The sequence below is a fragment of the Nanorana parkeri genome, unplaced genomic scaffold, assembly GCF_000935625.1.
Source record: "Nanorana parkeri isolate BGI_ZX_2015 unplaced genomic scaffold, ASM93562v1 scaffold3, whole genome shotgun sequence".
NCBI classification, from domain to species: Eukaryota; Metazoa; Chordata; class Amphibia; order Anura; family Dicroglossidae; genus Nanorana; species Nanorana parkeri.
Genome location: NW_017306271.1, coordinates 2,847,924 through 2,870,092, shown reverse-complemented (window position 1 = coordinate 2,870,092; position 22,169 = coordinate 2,847,924). Strand labels below are relative to the sequence as shown.

The window sequence follows — 22,169 nt, the reverse complement described above, 5'->3', positions numbered from 1 at the left end:
GATCTTTCTGGGAGAAGTGATGTCCTACTGGAGTGCAATATTCATTTTCTTTGTGGTTCTTGATCGAGCTCCTGTGTAGGTTCATCCTGAGATGCAGCTTAAGGCCAGTTTCACCAATGTAACAGCCTTTGTCACATGATGAACACTGTATCATATAAACCACGTTAGCAGAGGAATTCTGATGAAGCACAGATTTGCTTCATCAGCTTCTTCTCTCTGGCAGTAGGAGCCAGATGACTGACAGGTGAATGCGGAAGTCCCGGGCCGCAGATGGGCTAGCGGATCCCGGGATTAAAGGTGATGGGTCAGGAGTGGGGAGATGGCGGCACTCGCGATCGGGGGGGCTCCCGAAATTCACGCCATACAACCGATCACGCTATAGAGCCGCTGATCAGTTGTATGTGAAGCCGCTGATCGGTTGTATGTGTTGTATGTGTTGGCTGTAGAAACGAGCGGGTCTTTCCTGCCCGTGCGCGCGCTAGGGGGCGCGCGAGAGCAGGAAAAAAATGCGAGTCTGCCGTCCGTCCGTTTTTTCTTAACGGGCGGACGGCAAGAGGTTAAGGGATCATACTCATGTACATCTGCTAACGTGGTTTATATGATACAGTGTTCAGCATGTGACAAAGGCTGTTACATTGACCTTGCTTTGTGCACTGGTGCGCAGTCCTGTTGGAACAGGAAGGGGCCATCCCAAAACTGTTCCCACAAAGTTGGGAGCATGAAATTGTCCAAAATGTCTTGGTATGCTGATGCCTTAAGAGTTCCCTTCACTGGAACTAAGGGGCCAAGCCCAGCCCCTGAAAAAAAAAAACCACACCATAACCCCCCCTCCACCAAATTTTACACTTGGCACAATGCATTCAGGCAAGTACCATTCTCCTGGCAACCGCCAAACCCAGACACATTCATCGGTTTGCCAGACAGAGAAGGGTGATTCGTCACTCCAGAGAACACGTCTCCACTTCACTAGAGTCCAGTAGTGGCGTGCTTTACACCACAGCATCTGACGCTTTGCATTGCACTTGGTGATGTAAGGCTTGGATGCAGCTGCTCGGCCATGGAAACCCATTCCATGAAGCTCTCTATGGACTGTTGTTGTGCCACACAAAGTTTGGAAGGCCTGCAGCTATTGACTCGTGGCTATGTTGCTGTTGTTTCCAGTTGTTTCCACTTTGTTATAATACCACTAAAAATTGACTGTGGGATATTTAGTAGCAATAATTTGCACGGAACACCTGAATCCAATAATTTGGAGGGGTGTCCCAATACTTTTGGCAATATCGTGTGTGTGTGTATATATATATATATTGAAGCTATATTCACTTTAAATATCCAGTCATATGCAATGCAAATTAACAAAAAAGAAAAAAACTGCAATTGCTAACATGATTGAATAATTAAAGTGTGCACGGCACCAACTCCTTCCATAAGGTAAGTGAATTTTCAGTTTGCAAAGTGAGCATACACCTTACAGAATGAACATGCTCTATTCCTTTAGTAAATCAACCACACTGTTTTCATAGCCACTTTCACATGATAAATTTACCTTTTTCTCAGTCAGTGGCTAGCAGTCCCCTTATTTTTGGTTACCACCTGGTCTCATTGCCTATAATAGATTCCTTTTCATGTATCCTTAGAAGTATTATTTTAAAGAGTCTTAGTTCATTCAAAGAGTTTACTGTACTGGGCTTTTCAATCTATTCATATTTAAGGAGCTGATAGGGATTAAACATTCCATTCACCAAGGTGCATTCAGTTTGACCTTAGACACTCTTCACAGTGCTATAGAGGGGAAGTGTGCCAATTATTGTAAGAAAGGGATTCAGATTCTTGGAAATTTGGACTTCAAACTGTAGTGTGTAGGTGATGATGCAATAAAATACATTTTTATTTTATTCTGACATATATAGAAAACCATGGATGCTGCAGAATAAAAAAGAAGAGAATCAGAGTAGTAACAATAAATTAAAAAAACAGTAGCACAGAAACTCTATAAACCTTATAGAAAATTTAGCAAAATTAGAATTACAGTTTGAACATCAGTGCACAATTCCACTTTCCCTTTCCTATCTAGATTACAGGCTCTTCTGTCATCAATGTTTTATTATTTATTTTCATTTTGCTGATAAATGTCCAAATCCTATACTCAGATCACTACTGAATCAGGTTTTATGGATATTGTAGGCTATTACGGACTCTTGGTTAGAAAGGTTAGTTAAAATCACGTTATTTATCTATAACCTCGTATAAAAATGTGAGCTTCTGTATTGCTTCTGACACCCTTGACTGCTGCAATACATTCCCAGAGAAATTGTAATCCATCAGTATTGTCTGCACTGCTGGAGAGATAATGGTATATTACTTTACAAGAGAATATTATCCTGACCTATTTTTTCTTCCTCACTTTATAAAGAAGCAGAAAGGTACTGTATTACAAGACCTGACAACATTTTACATAAATATTTAACTACTGCTATAACTAGTACAATTTAATTTCAGCCTAGGAAATATTTTAAGCATGTCAACAGTTTTTTTTTTATATTTAGTAAAATTCTCTGCTACTTTCTTTGGACGAATGACTTACAGACTGGTATAATACAGTCTTAAACCTTAAAGGTACACCTACACAGCAAGCATAGTCAGTCCTAATCTCCATGTTTCCAAATCTGCAGCAAATTTTCTTTAAAGGACAACTTTACCTTTAAACCCCTCCCCTTCCTTCCCAGGTGCCTCTGCTGTGGAAGTATGGCTTTATTCAATCTATGGAAAGTCACTGTGCAGACACACAAGATGTACCAAATAAGACTTCGGCTTGGGGCCTGTTTTTTTGTTTTTCATAAGTTTGTACTAAAATATAAAAGGTCTACATTGTACAAAATACAGCTTTTAATGTTTCATTCAATCGAACTGAAATATCCCGTAGTCTCTTAATTCCTCTTCATAATGTTTGGTAAATGGCTATTTTGCCTTCATTCAGAGAAATTAGTAACCAAAACATCTCGCTAATTGCCTCACTGGCAATAAATCAGTATCTCTGCTTGGCTAATGTAGTGACTTTTACAGCTATAAAAGAGTGTATGCCAAGGGATGTGAGGATCAATTCAAGACTGCTGATGACAAAACAAATGGATCCCTGGTGTGTTATTAATATTATAAAAGTATTATTTTTAGAACTTTTGTATTGTTTGAAAGCAACATAAATAATGGTTATATTTATCTTTTACCCTAAAATTTAACGAATAAATAAATTAGGGATGCACAGATACTTTTCGAGTACCAGTGCCGATACTTGGCATTTTCATGAGAACTACCCGGGCTGCAGTGGTTGCAGCTGGGACCTGGTTCTGGCGCTCCACCACTGTCCTGAAATCATTAGTCTGTATTGTTTTATAAAAACTGTCACATGACAATAAACAAAAATGTATCAGTACTCGTACTTGTAAGTACTCGGCTCGCAAAACTGGTATATGTGCATCCCTTTATTTATATTTATAAAAACAAAATCGTACATTAAAACAGAGATGTACGAATCCCAGGAGCTCCGTGTGCTCCTTACAAATGACAGCTGCGTCCTAATTTTTGAATTTTTCTCTAGTGTAGGAGCTCAAAAGTATCTGTACTCGTACTTGTACCGAGTAGTGTACTTGGTATCTGTGCAACCCTAAAAAAAATGGGTCCCATGTTCTCAAACTTTTTAAAAAGATATATCCTATGTAATTTTCCTCTAGCATTTCACTCAACACTAGTAAGATAACTTGATTGTACACGACTGGCAGTTGCAATTACCTTTAATCCCAACTCCATCCAACTTTTTTTTTTAGCAACCTCAGTTCTTTCCCAGAGAGTAGCGTTTAATTGGATCAAAGAAACAGATGAACAGAAACAGTAATAATCAAAATAAAATACCTAGACCTCACATGACAAAGGTTCCATGATGACCCACTCTATCTACCCAGCATATATCTCAAATCTTTATATGCACCTCTGTGGGGTTGATTTACTAACCTTATAAACACACCACGAACATGTATACACCTCTGTAGTGTGTTCCCTCCCAGCATGATCTATGGGTGGAATCTAAACACCTTTGTAGTGTGTACACACCCAGCAGGTGTGTTGTGCAAAGCCCAGCATGAATTGCAAGGTGGTGTTGTGTAAATTAGCTCTATGTTGTGTTGCTTGCGTTGATGAATGCAGGAATGTAAATGCATGAGCTAACCATTTTTGTCTAAACTGTGAAGCAGCATTATATATGCATCATGTGCATGATTTTTCCATATATGACATTAGTGGAAATATGCTTTTAGAGACTTTTTGGTTGATAAATACGTTTTGCTGTGTGAAAATCACACGCACCTGGTGCGTGTGTGTGTTTAGGTTAGTAAATCACCCCCTGTGCCTCTCTTCATGACTCTGATCTTCTTTTCAGCCACTGTAGGCTCTCTATTCATATACACTTTAGTGCCATTCACTAACACTGAAAGGATTCTGATTGGCTGGTCTAATTACCCCTTTGATGTTAGTTAACTAAACAGGTTTTAACAAAATTCCCTACAGCTGTTGCTTTGTGTACAATCAACACCCTGAAAACAGGATGGTCAGCTGGTCAATAAACTTACACAATAAAAACCTAGTTAGCATAGTTAAATAGCACCAGCCAAAAGAGTTTCCTGCAATACATAAGCATACACCCTAAATATATCCCTAATATATCTACTTCAATCATAATTTACAACAGTTGCTACTGCTATCTATGACACTATTAGAAAGATCGCCTCTCCCTTCCTGTCCTTGCTACACCAGAACAAGAAATGCAGCTAAGGGTTCCACTAGAATTAGTTAGTTCTAGCCAACACTAAATTGAAACTAATATGATTTAAAATTTTAGTTTTTTAATTATGGATAAAAAAAATTATATAAATTGACCTCTGCTATAATGTTTACCTTTCACAATTTTCAAAATAATCAGTTCATTATGAGAAAAGTAGAAAGTTATTTACACTTTTAGTTACACTATTACATAATTTGTACCTACATAATACTCATAATTTATAGAAAAGTCCAATGGTTGCTATTGCACTCTGATAAGAGTAAAAACACAGGTGCACTCAAGGCAATTAGATACAAATAATCCAGTGGAAAAGGCACTCTTGTAATGAGGCAACATACAGTGAGGAGAATAATTATTTGATCCCCTGCAGATTTTGTAAGTTTGCCCACTTAGAAAGAAATGAAAGGTCTATAATTTTTATCATGTGTATTTTAAATGAAAGAGACACAATATCAACCAGAAATCCAGAAAAAACACATGATGCAAATGTTATAAATTGAGTTGCAGTTCAGTGAGTAAAATAAGTATTTGATCCCCAAGCAAAACATGACTTGGTACTTGGTGGAGAAAACCTTGTTGGCAAGCATAGGGGTAAAACGTTTCTTGTAGTTGGTTACCAGGTTTGCACACATCTCTGGAGGGATTTTGGTCCACTCTTCTTTACAAATCTTCCCTAAATCCTTAAGGTTTCTTAACTGTTGCTTGGCAACTCGAAGTTTCAGCTCCCTCCATACATTTTCTATAGGATTAAGGTCTGGAGACGAACTAGGCCACTCCATGACCTTAATGTGCTTCTTCTTGAGCCACTGCTTTGTTGTCTTGATGGTATGTTTTGGGTCATTGTCATGAGAAAGTCCCATCCACGACCTATCTTCAGTGTTCTGGCTGAGGGAAGGAGGTTCTCATCCAAGATTTTACAATACATGGCCCCATCCATTGGCCCCTGAATGCAGCAAAGTCGGCCTGTACCTTCAGCAGGGAAACATTCCCGAAGCATAATGTTTCCACCTCCGTGCTTGACTGTAGGAATGGTGTTCTTAGGGTCATAGCCAGCATTTTTCTTCCTCCAAACACGGCGAGTTGAGTTAATGCCAAAGAGCTCAATTTTGGTCTCATCTGACCGCAGCACTTTCTCCCAATCCTTCTCTGAATCATTTAAATGTTCTTTGGCAAACTTCAGATGGGCCTGTACATGTGCCTTCTTGAGGAGGGGGACATTGCGGGCGCTGCAGAATCTCAATCCATGGTGCTATATAGTGTTACCAATGGTGTGTTTGGTGACAGTGGTCCCAACTGCCTTGAGATCATTCACAAGCTCCTCCCGTGTAGTTCTGGGCTGATCCCTCACTTTTCTCATGATCATCCTTACCCCATGAGGCAAAATCTTGCATGGAGCTCCAGACCGAGGGCGATTTGATAGTTATTTTATATTCCTTCCATTTGCCAATAATCTGTCCAACAGTTGTTTCCTTCTCACCAAGCTTCTTGCTGATAGTCGTGTAGCCCATTCCAGCCTTGTGCAGGTCTACAATCTTGTCCCTAATGTCCTTTGACAGCTCTTTGGTCTTGCCCATGGTGGTGAGGTTTGAATGGAAGAAAGAGATTCTGTGAACAGGTGTCTTTTATATACATAACAAGTTGTCTTTAGGAGCACCTTCGTAAATCTGTGTACCACTTAGCCAGTCTGTGGGAGCCAGAATTATTGTTGGTTGGTAGGGGATCAAATGCTTATTTTACTCACTGAAATGCAACTCAATTTATAACATTTGTATCATGTGTTTATGTAGAAATGTAGAATTTTGCTCACTTTCAGTTGTAGTGACAATGCTCAGCAGGAAAATGAAGCAGGCGAATCATCTAGTGGGGTCACAAGCAGCAATAAAAACTGACAAACTTTGCCATAAAAAAATTATTAGTAATGCATCAAAACAGTATATCACCACCTAAGGCTTAACCACTTGCTGACAGGGGTGTTTACACCCCCTTCCTATCCAGGCCACTATGATACTTTGTTGAAATGTATACCATTTTTTGGGGACAAGTAGAGCTTTCCTTTGGAGGTATTAAATCACCACTGGGGTTTTTATTTTTTACTATATTACTGTGTATATACATATCGAAAATTTTGAAAAAAAAAACTGTTTTCCCTTGTTATGTTAGGAAACATTTATTATTAGCCAAATTTTTTGTTAAAATAAAAAAGACGGGGTCACGTCGGGTAAATAGACACCAAAGATGTCAAGTTTTAAAATTGCGCATACCCGCAAAATCGCAAAAAACTACCACAACCAAAATTGGCCATATGCGATGCTTTAAAAGCTGTTACCACTCATCAGTTTAGTGTTAACAGTGGTGGGTGCAATCGTCGTTTTTGCACGTAGGTGCACACAACGCATATTTACATGTGTATGTGGGGGCGGGGGACTTTTAAACAATTTTTTTGTTTTTTTTGTAATTGCTTTTAATTGTGACTTTTTAATTATTATTTTTTGTATCTTGAATTTTTTTAAACCTTTTTTTTTCACTTAACCTCATTGCTATCACAACCCTGTGTGATAGCCAATTTACTATGACAGGTCCTCTTTATGAAGACATCAGGGTCTCCAAGACCCCTAATGTCACCTAGCTGGGGACCCCCAGAGAAGCTGATGAAGCAGAGATCTGCTTCACCAGCTTCTCCCTGGCTTCTGTAGCTGGAGAATGACAAATAAATGCGGAAGTGATGTAAAAAACATCACTTACTGCATTCCAACAACGGGGAGGAGATCAGAGGGAAATCATGTACTGATCTCCCTTTGATCTACAGTCACAGAGCCGCTCTCAACGTTCGGCATCGCGGGCGGTGCCTGCGATGGAAGGGGGGGTGCGCACAGCCGCACGCATATATATTACAAGCGACCAGGCGTCTCTACAGACACCAGAATGCTTGTATGTAAACAGCCATTTTAAAAACGCCCACCAGCAGCCAAGAAGCCGCTGTCTGGCCATTTAATTGCAAGGTGGTTAAAGTAAAACTCTGGCCACACATTCCAAAAAAATTGAGCTGCAGCACTTAAATATACATGCATCTGCACTTGCAGTTTTCTCCTGGTTCTCCTGTGAAGTCCCACAAATTGAAAATGATTGAGTTGAGACTGCCAGTGATGTCTACCGAATGCAGCTTCCTGTGATAATGTGGCAACAATGCTAAACTACTACTTAATTCAGAGCAGAGTTGCCCTCATAAAGACTGTACCTGGTTGCACTACAGTGCTATGAGACGATGTTGAGGGGTCAATGCTGGTTCACAAACCTGTAGCCTGTCAATCAGCACCTGACCACACCTAGTTCTGCCCTGTTTTTTGGATTGACAGATTCTGAAACCCTCCCACTGTGAGCTACATTGTCTGGGAGGGGGAGAATAGGAAAATGTCAGATTTTGTAAAGTAGATTTAAAAGATTTGTATCAGAATGTCCCAAATGTACTGTGTCCTCAAACCTTCCACTCCCTCTAGAGCATATACTGTACTAGCATTATTTCACATTGTAAACACTCATGGGCAGGGCCCTCCTAACCCTATTGTCTTGAACTTTATTGTAACTGTACTGTCTTCCTTTATACTGTAAAACGCTGCTCAAACTGTTGGCGCTATATAATCCTGTATATTCTGTATAATTATAATAATTCATATTTTTTTTCATCTTGTTCCTGTAGTAAGGGACATCTGTTTGAGTCATTGACCTAAGCACACCCTCAGAACTGTATTTCACAAGAGGCATTTCACTATACAAAGTGTGTAGGCTCTTGGGAATCAAGTTGCAGCATTGTTTTGTTTGTTATGAAATCAATGTATGGATATAGAGTGGAACAGAAAGGGGTAAGGTGTAGGCAGATTTTTGTAAACCAGCAGGCAGGCTGACAACACTGCTTGTGATTTTAGAGCAGCAAAGAAACTGTGTGGTTAGCTGAAGCAGGAAGTTGGCACACTAGCTATCTGGCACATCAACAGCTATTTTTTGTGTTCTTGCAGTGTTTCCAAGGCATAGGCAAATGTGCAAGTAATGCAGAGATCTTTGGAATATGTTTTTTTCTATTTTGCCCTGACGCATACTTTAAATCGTAACATTGGCCAGGCTATGGACATTTAAATATTTATATATTCTTAACATATGTAAATGTTTCCCATGTTTGCTTGCTTTTTTTCTGGGAGCCAGGGACCACATAGAAATCACACTAGGATGGTAAGTGGAGAAAGATGAGGGTCAGTGCTCCTACCTCTTAAATACCCACCCATCTTAAGTGCCCCCTTTTATTCTCTGCCCTCTCATCTTCAGTGCCCTTCATCTATTTTGACCGGCAGAGTCACAGCTGCATCATTATAGCTCTAAGAATGCTACTTGATGCACAATATGACATGAGGTGGAGTAATTTGGTTACTCATCTTTAATTTGTTGGATGGGTTTCACATGCGATCAGCTGAGCCAGAGCTCTTGGAGGTAAGTACCTCTTACATGTTATGTGTCTATGCTCACTAAACAGTAGGACTATTTTGGGTTCCTAAAAGTACCTGGATTATGACAATCCTGGTGCAAAATGGTTGACAAAAATTATACAGTAGTTTTCTGGCAGAAGTCAACATTTCTTTAATGTCTTGACTTGATTGAAGAAGATACATACTGTTAGCTCTGAAAAACTCCAAATAGGCTTTAGGCCTGTTCTCAACTCCATATGAGCACTTGATTGATGTGAAGCCAAATACTCGTAACCTTCAATAAGAGAGCAATTTATAAACCGCTCAAAAGCTTTATTAAATAATGTGCCTTCTTTTCCAAAATAGTAGCAAGAAAATCATTGTTTTCCATTTCAATGCCATGGATATTAGATGTCAAAATACCGATGGCTGAGCTGCTCAGTAAATGTTAGGGAAAAAACCTTTTGGGATTAGAGAACTACAATATCAAATTCCTGCAGGATTAACTGGTTGAGAGAATTACTTCTCTGTCCTAATGCAGTGACCTTACAAGCAATAAAGGCCTTTAAATCTCAATCAGCCCCGTGCGACAGAAAATCATTTTAAACTCCTGATTGAAAAAAAAAACAGCCAGGAACATTGAAGATGGAGATGTTTTTTTTATTTCCTACATTCATATACTGTACACCTACAGTTATGACTACTATTCATGATTCTAAAAGCAAAACTTATATGTTTTCATGTCAGCTTTTACTTTTTTTTAGTTTTATTTAAGTTTTTAAACTGTTGTCTTGTATCAGTTTTTTTTTGCTACATCTATGCAATCTTTGTTTTACAATTAAACATTTGATATATAAGAAAGAATTACCAGAGCACAATATCATCAGCCTGCTTGGTGGCTGGCTATGTCCAATTGAAACTTCAGACTGAACCGTCTCATATGGGAAGAGACACCTGTTTGAGACAGCTGTGTACATTTTACCCTGAGTTGTAAACAGTAGGAAAATGTTGTGCTGTTCACAAAAAATACAAAATATTATAATACAATCATTAATAATTTACTTTTTAAATGTACGAAGCAGAGACGCCTTACAAATTCAATATAACAACATATAGCAAAATATGGGGATTCGTAGGTGCCACAAACTTTGTACAGACTCATGTCTAGATAAAATAATCTTTTATTAATACATATTAAAACATTTCTTTAAATCAATAATACGTCTGTCCACCTTATTGAGTTACAGACATATTACATAATATGGGCCATACACTTGTTCATATGACATAAAGACTCGACGTGTTGCGCTACTGCTTCTTTAAAAGTCCTGTGAATGCACAATTGTACAATTACATGTTAATGCCATACAACATATGAATGAGCACAAAACATGCATATTCTTATCACCATCTAAATGCATCCGATACCCACAAACAGGGGTGAGGGAGGGGAGAACCGGGAAGATGCGTGCAGTAAAAACACCCAAGTCCAGGGCGATCAAAGCAGAGCCAAATGAACAAAACCTATATAGATAACATGTAAATAGATGTAATTTAAACCAATATACCTCCATAGATGAGTGTATTTGATTCTTACCACCTGGACATCCCGTATCACATATGAATTATATCGCAGGTGTACTGATATCCTATGCTTTTTTTCATGCATTTTTTTGTCCCAACTATGACAAAGAAAAACATATGTACAAAACCACTATAAATTTCCTTTAGATGTACCTTGTACAGGTGTTTTACTTGTTTTTGGGTAGGCTGCTCCTATGTCCATAATGCCAAACAGTATGTTTCTATTTTAACTGATACCTTTTATTGGCTAACATAAGCTTAAAGATGCAATCTGGGCCATCCATGTCCTTATTTACCTGGATAAGGGTCTTGTTGGGATGTTAAGGGGAACTCTGTTCCATTTTTTTTTTAAGGAACAGTACACTTTTTTAAATAATGGTTCAGGGTTCCCCATAAAATCCCAATCAGGCCCTTAACCTTGTGTGGCTAGGAAAGCAATGGACAGTGAGTGTTCTGACTTCCATCCTTCCTGTACCACATCTTATGCCCCAAGTAGGATGATGGTTTTTTTTGGGGGGGGAGGGAATTATAGCAGAATCTAGAAGCCTCCTTTACAATAAGAGGGCCTCCAGATGACTGACCCTTCCTAGGGGAATTAAATCAGAGGTACTAATTAGTACCCCTTACCCATTCCTTAAGAGTTACATGTATCTAAATAAACACACCATATATGTAATAACAAATCATAAAAATGTCTCCCAATGTTATCCAGCGTCATTCACATGGTCCAGCAACGTAATCCACATCAATCACAATGGCCAGCGATGTAATTATTGGCAATTATCATGTATCACCGTCTGACAATGATTGATCAATGACATCATCCAGGATCCCTGTAACTGCACGTATTAATGCAACACCAGGGATCTGTCAATTAGTGGTGGGAGCGCAGTGGGTAACAACGTGAGGGGGGCAGATCTTTGTGATTGACAAGGATTACATCAATGGAAAATGTGATTGGTACTAGATTACATTGAGGGACTTTTTTTTATTGTATTCTTTATATTTTTTAACTATAGAGAATGTAACAGAAGGAACAAAATTGCATTGGGGTGACATTGGGAATGAATGGCACTGCAGCACACCAATGCATGTGAATGTAAAAAAGGAGCTGGCCCCCCATATATATACATTTATAGGGATGCACAGATACTTTTCGAGTACCAGTGCCGATACTTGGCATTTTTATGAGAACTACCAGGATTGCAGCGGTTGCAGCTGGGGGCTGGCTCTGGCCCTCCACCACTGTCCTGAAATCATTAGTCTGTATTGTTTTAGAAAAACTGTCACATGACAATAAACAAAAATGTATCAGTACTCGTACTTGTAAGTACTCGGCAAGTACCAGTACTCGTACTCGCAAAACTGGTATCTGTACATCCCTTTATTTATATTTATAAAAACAAAATCCTACATTAAAGCAGAGATGTACTGATCCCGGGAGCTCCATGTGCTCCTTACAAATGACAGCTGCCTCCTAACTTTTGAATTTTTCTCTAGTGTAGTCTTAGAGCTCAAAAGTATCGGTACATGTTACATTGTATTTGAGTACTGTACTTGGTATCTGTGCAACCCTAATTATATATATCTATAAAGTCAGGGCCAGCTCTTTTTTTACATTCACATGCATTGGTGTGCTGCAGTGCCATTCATTCCCAATGTCACCCCAATGCAATTTTGTTTCAGTACACCAGAGGGCATGGTAAAGCATTACCAGGCGTTGTGGTGCTCTGTGTTAAATAAAATAGCGCATGTAAATTTTTTGGTATATTTTGGTGCATTAGGCAGCCAATTGAAATTAATGGCCATATATTTAAGTTTTGGATAGCACAGTGAATGGTTAAAACCCCCTTCAGGTTTTTTTCTAGGCTTCTGTGTCCCATTGAAAAGATTTTTCTCCAGTACCTGTCCTGGACACAGAGCAAGACGTTATAGGAGTTCTCTACAAAGTGATTTGAAGAATCCCTTCTTAACCAGTAGTCATTCAAACAGGTGTCCTCCTCAAAAGATTTCCCTTATGTTCTTGTTCCCATCCCTTTCTTTTCCATTTGCAATAGCCCTCAGGACAAATAGCAAGGATGAGTCTTCAAAGTGAGAACACAGATACCAACAAAATCAAAAAGTAAAATTAAATGTTGGTTGCCTATAGATACACTTTATCAAAATTTTTAATTTTGCTAAAATTGAACCATTTTTGGAAAAGTATTTATGTTAGCAAATGTGATCATTGCCAATAAGTTGATTGATAAATAGTCTTTTTCAAAGGTATTATATCTGCTGCAGTTTGGAATACAAATAAGCATTGCCATGCATTTTTCTAGATGAACACTGCTCTCCGATTGATCAGAACTGTGTGCTATAAAGTGATAATATAAGTGCCCTCAGTGTCCTCCATTACTGGCATATTTCTCCGAACTGATTAAAAATTACATGTGATCTCCTGGTGTTTGTAGAAGTGGATTTCAGTCTTTTTTGATCTGCACAATAATTTCATATCAAGTTGCACTGCATGAAGGGAGCTTTCCCTCTTTTTATTTCAAGTAATCATTAACATTGGTGTGATCTATCAGAACAATACAATATAAAGAAAGACCTAGTTGATGATTAGTTCTAAAGTTGATTTGTTAAAATAAAAATACCTTAAAATGTTTGTCCAGTCAAAAATTACTTTATTTTTTATTTTTGGATAGAGTAAAGAAGGCTAAAACCTTTGTCAGGTTTTTGCTGCTATTTGGGGCTCCATTATTGAAATGTTCCCTCTCCGATGACAATAGTTTCACTATGCAAGAAGATAGGACAAATATACTTTTTTTAGATATAGTAAAGTGGGAGAATCTTAGACCTGAATAACCTTTTTATGTTTGTTTGTGTCCCTGTTGAAGATTTTCTCTCACTTCCTGTCTGGGTAAACCTATGTCAGCATGACAGTAAGTTAGTGTAGCCCCTATATGAGTTGCTACACAATCAGCTTTAATTCTGCTTGTAAATGGCTAAATGACACTGTGCAGCCTGTGATACAAAGAGACTTGTGGGAGTTGCAGTGTGGCTTTAGGAGGAGGCTGTGCTGTGAGGGGCTGTGAGCACTATGATTCCCAGAAGGCTGTGCGCTGGGAGAGAAGAAATGTGCTAGGCTGTAAGTTGTTGAGCGCATCTGTCCAGGGAGAGGCAAGATAGCTGGACAGATTTGTGATCATGGCTGCGCTGGCAGAGGGGAGCATGAGACTCTGTATGGAGATGTGTACGGCTGTGTGCTCACTCTAGAACAGATTCAGAGAAGGAATCTAGCCCGGTCTGCTGCATCAACACCTTTCGGACGATTGTTTCAGTCGGACGCAGTGTGATGCATTACTGAAGGGATATCGTAGCCTGAACAAGCATCTGCATCCGGTCATTGAGAGACCCGTGGTGGCCTAGGAATCCTGACTGGTCGTGGGGGATCTACAGAGTGACCTTCAGCATCTTCCTATAACCAGAGATCATCTCCAGAGTGCAACTTCTGTTACCAGGATCAAATAGGTCAGCTTGACAGGAAGGGAATGCCTGACTCTTGCTGATGAATGCTGCAATTGTGAGACTGACCCAGGAGTTGGTGAGGGGCCTCTGGTCATTTGTTTTCATTTCTACAGTTCACTTCAGCAACACAGTATGGGCCCCAATGATGGCTAGCCTAGACTACTGCTACTGGCCAATAGTATAACAAGTTGGGAAATCTTTGCGACTGAGACATTAGCAACACAGTCTTTAAAGTTAGAGATAGCAGTTTAGACAGCTCAGTACTATATATTTCAGTTTAAAGATAGCTGCGGTTTTCTGAATACCAAATGTGTATATTGTTAAATGTTATTTCTTGTTTTTTGTGTGTGCCTGCATCACAGAGAGAGAGAGAGGAGTGTCCGTCTATCCTCCAGTTGCTGATGACAGACAGACAGACTGTGCTGTGTGTTAGGGAGCACAGATCCATGTGTTGCTTACAGCTCTACTGTTGGTGGGAGTTGCCAGACCATGTGGCTGCTATGCCAAAGGCCTGGCATTCCCAGAACAGATAGTGAAAAGAAATCTATCTAATGAAGCCCTGGATAGCAGTAAAACCTAACAGGAGTTCTAACCTTTCTTTAGTCTATCTGTGGACCTCCTTACCAAAAAAGGTTTTATTTAGTTATAATCGTTGAGTCTCAGACTCCTTTTGGTTTATTACACCACTTTATTCACCATGAATTATTTTATAACCTAAAACAAACTTGTCACTAAACAAAAAAACGAAACTGAAGGAGCATGTAAAGGAATATTGTTGTACCCCAATTCCGAAAAAGTTGGGACGCTGTGTAAAATCTACATAAAAACAGAATGCAATGATTTGTAAAACTAATAAACTCATATTTTATTCAAAATAGAAAATAGAAAACATATTCAATGTTTAAACTGAGAAAATGTACCATTGTAAGCAGAAAAAAAGGTAATTTTGAAATGAATGGCAAGAAGATGCCTCAAAAAAGTTGGGACAGGGCCATGTTTACCACCGTGTAGCATCCCCTCTTCGTTTAACAACACTGGGGAACACTGTAAACGTGGGAACTGAGGAAACCACTTGAGTTTTCAGAGAGGAATGTTGTCCTATTCTTGCCTGCTATAGGATTCTAACTGTTCAACAGTCCTGGGTCTTCTTTGTCGTATTTTTTGTTTCAAGATGTGCCAAATATTTTCAATTGGTGGAAGGTCTGGACTGCAGGCAGACTCTTCTACTACAAAGCCATGCTGTCATAGATGCAGTATGTGGTTTAGCATTGTCATGGTGAATTATACAAGGCCTTCCCTGAAAAAGACGTCACCTGGATGGGGACATATCTTCCAGCATTGATGGTGCCTTTCCAGATGTGGAAGTTGCCCATTCCATATGCACTAATGCACCCCCATACCATCAGAGATGAAGGCTCATGAACTGAGAGCTGATAACAAGCCGGGAGGTCCCTCTCCTCTTTGGTCCAGAGGATGTAGTACCGTTGGTTGCCAAAAAGAATGTAACATTTCGATTAGTCTGACCACAGAACAGTTTTCCACTTTGCGTCTATTTAAAATGAGCTTTGACCCAGAAAAGATGGCGACGTTACTGTATCATGTTCAGATATGCATCTTCTTTGCATGATAGAGCTTCAACTTGCATTTTTGGATGGCACGGCGAGCTGTGTTTACAGACAGTGTTTTTTGGAAGTATTCTTGAGCTATGCAGTGATGTCCATCACAGAATCATGCCTGTTTTTATTGCAGTGCTGGGCCTCCAATATTATGTTTCGGCCTCATCCCTTGCACACAGAGATTTCTGCAGATTCTCTGAATATTATGTACCACAGATTAGCATATATTTGAAGTCTTTGCAATTTTACGTTGAGAATATTATTTTGAAATTGTTCAACAATATTTAGAAACAGCTTTTCATAGATTGGCAAACTTCTGCCCATCTTTACTTCTGAGACACTCTGACTCTCTGAGATACTCTTTTTATACCCAATCATGTTACTGACCTGTTGACAATTAACCTAATTGCAAAATGTTCTTCTAGCTCTTCCTTGTTAGTACCACTTACTTTACCAACTTTTATTAAACATTTAAAATGTGTTCTCTTTTCTATTGTGAATAAAATATGGATTTATGAGATTTGCAAATAATTGCATTCTGTTTTTAGGTAGTTTTTTTTACACAGCATTCCAACTTTTTGGGAATTGGGGTTGTAGTAATATTTACCAGTTTGGAGGGTGGCGATTCTAATTTTCATTCTCCTAAAGAACAATGGCTGCTGCTGACTTCTAACACTTTCAGGTGTGTCGGGTGTTCAGTCCCTCACTGTAGACTATGGTTCTACCTGTCAGCCACTACATGACTACAGGATACAGTAGCAGCATATCAGCTGGCTGGTGGAACCACAGGGCAGTGGGAGCTTCGGCATCCAACACACCTGGAAATGTTGGGTACCAATGGTCAGACTGCTAAAGTGATATTGAAGTACCGGAACTATTATTAAGAATGTATCTTATTTGTGTATCACTCAGTTTTAGATGCTCAAATCATCTCTGAACTCATGCTGACACTGTCCTTCCTTCTAGAAGGTGGCTACTTTTGTTCCCTATGGTCCCTGTGTGTGTTGTAAAGTAGTCACTGTTCCAAGCTCCCTCCCATTATGGACTACAATTTCAAGTTTAGCTTACTAATTTGTATTGAATCCATCACAGGTTTTCAGTAGGGATGAGCAGAACATCCCCCTGTTAGGTTCGTATTCACACATTCGAATGGCCGAAAAGTTCGAATACAAACTCGAACTAAATGCAAGTGTATGGGGGTCGAATGTTCGACCCCCATAGAGTTGCCGATACATGTAATAAATACTGTGCACTGCCCCCCTTACCTCCGCTGCTGTCCCGGCCTCCGGTCCCCTGCTCTGTCCGCTCGATGTCCTGGCGGTCCGTCGGTTTCTCTTCTTCGGTCTGGCCGTGGCTCCTCTTCCCCGCCCCCCTGCCTTCACTTTGTCTGCAGGCTGGGAGCCATACCCAGCCTGCTTTTGGATATTGTAAAATGCAATAGCATTGTAAAATGCAATAGCTGGCTGTCAATCAGCATTTCTCCTCCAGGCCCCTCTTCCGCTGAGCCCTGATTGGGCAAAGTCTTGCACCTGAACTGTGGTCAGGTTCAAGACTTTAACAAATCAGAGCTTCAGCGGGCATTTTGTATTATGGAATGTACGTGGTCGATATGACTACAGGATACAGTAGCAGCATATCAGCTGGCTGGTGGAACCACAGGGCAGTGGGAGCTTCGGCATCCAACACACCTGGAAATGTTGGGTACCAATGGTCAGACTGCTAAAGTGATATTGAAGTACCGGAACTATTATTAAGAATGTATCTTATTTGTGTATCACTCAGTTTTAGATGCTCAAATCATCTCTGAACTCATGCTGACACTGTCCTTCCTTCTAGAAGGTGGCTACTTTTGTTCCCTATGGTCCCTGTGTGTGTTGTAAAGTAGTCACTGTTCCAAGCTCCCTCCCATTATGGACTACAATTTCAAGTTTAGCTTACTAATTTGTATTGAATCCATCACAGGTTTTCAGTAGGGATGAGCAGAACATCCCCCTGTTAGGTTCGTATTCACACATTCGAATGGCCGAAAAGTTCGAATACAAACTCGAACTAAATGCAAGTGTATGGGGGTCGAATGTTCGACCCCCATAGAGTTGCCGATACATGTAATAAATACTGTGCACTGCCCCCCTTACCTCCGCTGCTGTCCCGGCCTCCGGTCCCCTGCTCTGTCCGCTCGATGTCCTGGCGGTCCGTCGGTTTCTCTTCTTCGGTCTGGCCGTGGCTCCTCTTCCCCGCCCCCCTGCCTTCACTTTGTCTGCAGGCTGGGAGCCATACCCAGCCTGCTTTTGGATATTGTAAAATGCAATAGCATTGTAAAATGCAATAGCTGGCTGTCAATCAGCATTTCTCCTCCAGGCCCCTCTTCCGCTGAGCCCTGATTGGGCAAAGTCTTGCACCTGAACTGTGGTCAGGTTCAAGACTTTAACAAATCAGAGCTTCAGCGGGCATTTTGTATTATGGAATGTACGTGGTCGAACAGACCGCGAACATCCCATAAAGTTCGGCGCTCGGCAAGCGCTCGAACTGCCGATGTTCGATTCGAACTCATGTTCGAATCGAACACTCGGCCCATCCTTAGTTTTCAGGCTTCAGAAATGAAGGAATGTTATGATAGCAGTAGAGGGGACCTATTAATGTGGGCACACACTACATCACTGGATAATCAGTCTCCATGATTAGAAGAGACACCACAAGGTATTTAGACAATGGGCGTAAATTGCAGACTTGGAAAGGGTTTTTTCTTTACAGAAAAGTCTATGAATGGATGGGAGGGGAGTTGGAGGGAGACATGGGAGGGAGTTGGAGTACATGTTATTTGACAGTAGTGGTGTGTGCATACTCTTTTGAATTTATTATAGTCAGGACTAAAAAATAAAACAGTAAAACAATTTACCATACCATACCAATATACCATATTGCATATGAATTTGATGAAACGTTAGGGACTGGCCAATTTTGTTAAGCTCTTACTAAGAATAAAGGATTAAGAGATTGCAGATCAACAGCAGTGAAAATTGGCCAACTTCAGGGCATTTGTAATGACAGAGTCGGATTCTCCTATGAGCTAAGGATAGGAGGCAGATCCTTGACTCCCTTGACTCACAGGTAGGGGGTTGAGTGTAATTCAACTGCCTTTCTGTAAACCCCAGGAGTCAAGGATCTGCCTACCATTCTGAGATCACAGGAGAATCTGTATCTATCATTAAAAATGTCCTGCAGTTGGCCACTTTTACACTGCTCTTAATCCTTAGTGAAAGCTTAACAGAAATTGGCCAGTGGCAAAACAGTTTTGCATCAGTGAGAACAACAACAGCCACAGCAAACTACTGGCCAATTTCTATCTGTCAATCAAAGCAGGTCTGTTACTGTTGGATGAAAAAGCATATGCCACTGCTAAAGCTGCCTGTAAAAGGCCTTTTTTTCAAAATTAAATAAATCAGGTTGGGGTGTTACTGCTGTATGTAAGCCAAGCTAATCGTGTAAGAAAGCAAATCAATTCCACAGCCAACAGTCAGTCGGCTGACAGTGTTCGCTGTTGCTGAGTTTGTTCATGCATATTGTACTGTTTTTAATACCATGTACAGCTTTAAGGTATCCCCAAGCAAAGTATTTAAAGGATTTGTTTATTTTTAATATTGTCCTTAAAGTCACATGAAATAGCTTGTCCACTGCATGCTAAAAAAACACAAAATGCATTAGTAAATGTCCTCCATGCCGATGTCCGGCTTCCCATGGCATTTTTCTACAAAATCTTGCTTATGAGCCCTAAAGTGGCCTTCTCCAAACTCTTCACCCTTTTGTGAATAACCCTCTAAGTCTTGTGTTATAATATGGTCAAGGAAGTCTATTCTTATATATTTTATTATAGTTTACATCAGGGGTTACAGTGCAAATACACTAAAGTCCATAAAATAACCAATACTTTTTTTTGATACATACAATAACAGGCTTTGATACATTGGGGTTGATTTACTAACCTTATAAACACACCACGAACATGTATACACCTCTGTAGTGTGTTCCCTCCCAGCATGATCTATGGGTGGGATCTAAACACCTTTGTAGTGTGTACACACCCAGCAGGTGTGTTGTGCAAAGCCCTGCATGAATTTGCAAGGTGATCTTGTGTAAATTAGCTCTATGTTGAGTTGCTTGCGTTGATGAATGCAGGAATGTAAATGCATGAGCTAACCATTTTTGTCTAAACTGTGAAGCAGCATTATATATGCATCATGTGCATGATTTTTTTCAAAGCAGGTCTGTTACTGTTGGATGAAAAAGCATATGCCACTGCTAAAGCTGCCTGTAAAAGGCCTTTTTTTCAAAATTAAATAAATCAGGTTGGGGTGTTACTGCTGTATGTAAGCCAAGCTAATCGTGTAAGAAAGCAAATCAATTCCACAGCCAACAGTCAGTCGGCTGACAGTGTTCGCTGTTGCTGAGTTTGTTCATGCATATTGTACTGTTTTTAATACCATGTACAGCTTTAAGGTATCCCCAAGCAAAGTATTTAAAGGATTTGTTTATTTTTAATATTGTCCTTAAAGTCACATGAAATAGCTTGTCCACTGCATGCTAAAAAAACACAAAATGCATTAGTAAATGTCCTCCATGCCGATGTCCGGCTTCCCATGGCATTTTTCTACAAAATCTTGCTTATGAGCCCTAAAGTGGCCTTCTCCAAACTCTTCACCCTTTTGTGAATAACCCTCTAAGTCTTGTGTTATAATATGGTCAAGGAAGTCTATTCTTATATATTTTATTATAGTTTACATCAGGGGTTACAGTGCAAATACACTAAAGTCCATAAAATAACCAATACTTTTTTTTGATACATACAATAACAGGCTTTGATACATTGGGGTTGATTTACTAACCTTATAAACACACCACGAACATGTATACACCTCTGTAGTGTGTTCCCTCCCAGCATGATCTATGGGTGGGATCTAAACACCTTTGTAGTGTGTACACACCCAGCAGGTGTGTTGTGCAAAGCCCTGCATGAATTTGCAAGGTGATCTTGTGTAAATTAGCTCTATGTTGAGTTGCTTGCGTTGATGAATGCAGGAATGTAAATGCATGAGCTAACCATTTTTGTCTAAACTGTGAAGCAGCATTATATATGCATCATGTGCATGATTTTTCCATATATGGCATTAGTGAAAATATGCTTTTAGAGACTTTTTGGTTGATAAATACGTTTTGCTGTGTAAAAATCACACGCACCTAGTGCGTGCGTGTGTTTAGGTTAGTAAATCACCCCCATTGTATCTCTAACTCTTCTCCAGTACCAAAAGATCATCAATTAAAGTGATACTAAACTCAGGAGTTGAATGTTTAAAATGGATTCAAGCACCTTATCTTTTAACAAAAATGTAGCTTCTTTGTGTTTCACTCCGCTGTAGAATGTGAATGCATTTTTAAGATTTAACTCCTGAGTTTAGTGTCACTTTAAGGTAGTTGTACCTAAGGAAGCTGTACAACACACATAGAACACACCATGTGCACTGCAGTACAAAGCTTTGGCTTTTCTCCCCAGCAAAAGTTGTCAAATCATCCTTCTCAAGGGGATATGGGGGCTTTATTTTATAGTGTATTTTACATAGTAATTGTTTGCAGTAACATATAGCATCCAGTCATCACAGTCTTCTTACTACAAGTTACTGCATTCTGCACATTAATTGGTTTTCCTTAATAACAATTCTGTGATTGCAATATGCCTATTTAATATTGGTTATGTGTTTAGATGAAGCACTGAGATCTTAAGGAATTCTGAATTACATTTTACTTGCTTAGAAGAACGTTATATCAGAATACAGCATACAGAGAACTTCCTATATACAGTATAATAGATAAGTATGCATATAGAAAACTAACATACAGATTAGCATAGACTAGCATTGCACTACAGCGCCATCTACAGCTCAAAGGGCATAACAGCACATCAGAATGTCAGTAATACAATCAGTGCATATTAGCATATGTTGTTGCATTTCCAACATTTAAGTCCTTAGGCATAATGCTCTATTCCATGAGAACATTAATAAACATTGCAGTATGCAACTAGAAATGCACACCTGAGAACATTCCTAGTTCTCAGATCCTGCTGTCAGACTGACAAATTAGTTATAGATTTAAAGACTGGCATTTCTTAATTTGGTCTGGGCA

The 22,169-nt window shown here is 39.6% G+C and overlaps 1 long non-coding RNA gene across 1 annotated transcript; it reads left to right on the top strand.

Annotated features, from left to right (window-relative positions):
• Window positions 1-6,080: 6,080 nt before the first annotated feature.
• On the top strand, window positions 6,081-21,641 carry LOC108799350. The gene is made up of 3 exons (XR_001942025.1): window positions 6,081-6,154; window positions 8,130-8,132; window positions 21,631-21,641. It is a non-coding gene; the product is annotated as an uncharacterized LOC108799350 (long non-coding RNA).
• The last annotated feature ends 528 nt before the right edge of the window (window positions 21,642-22,169 follow it).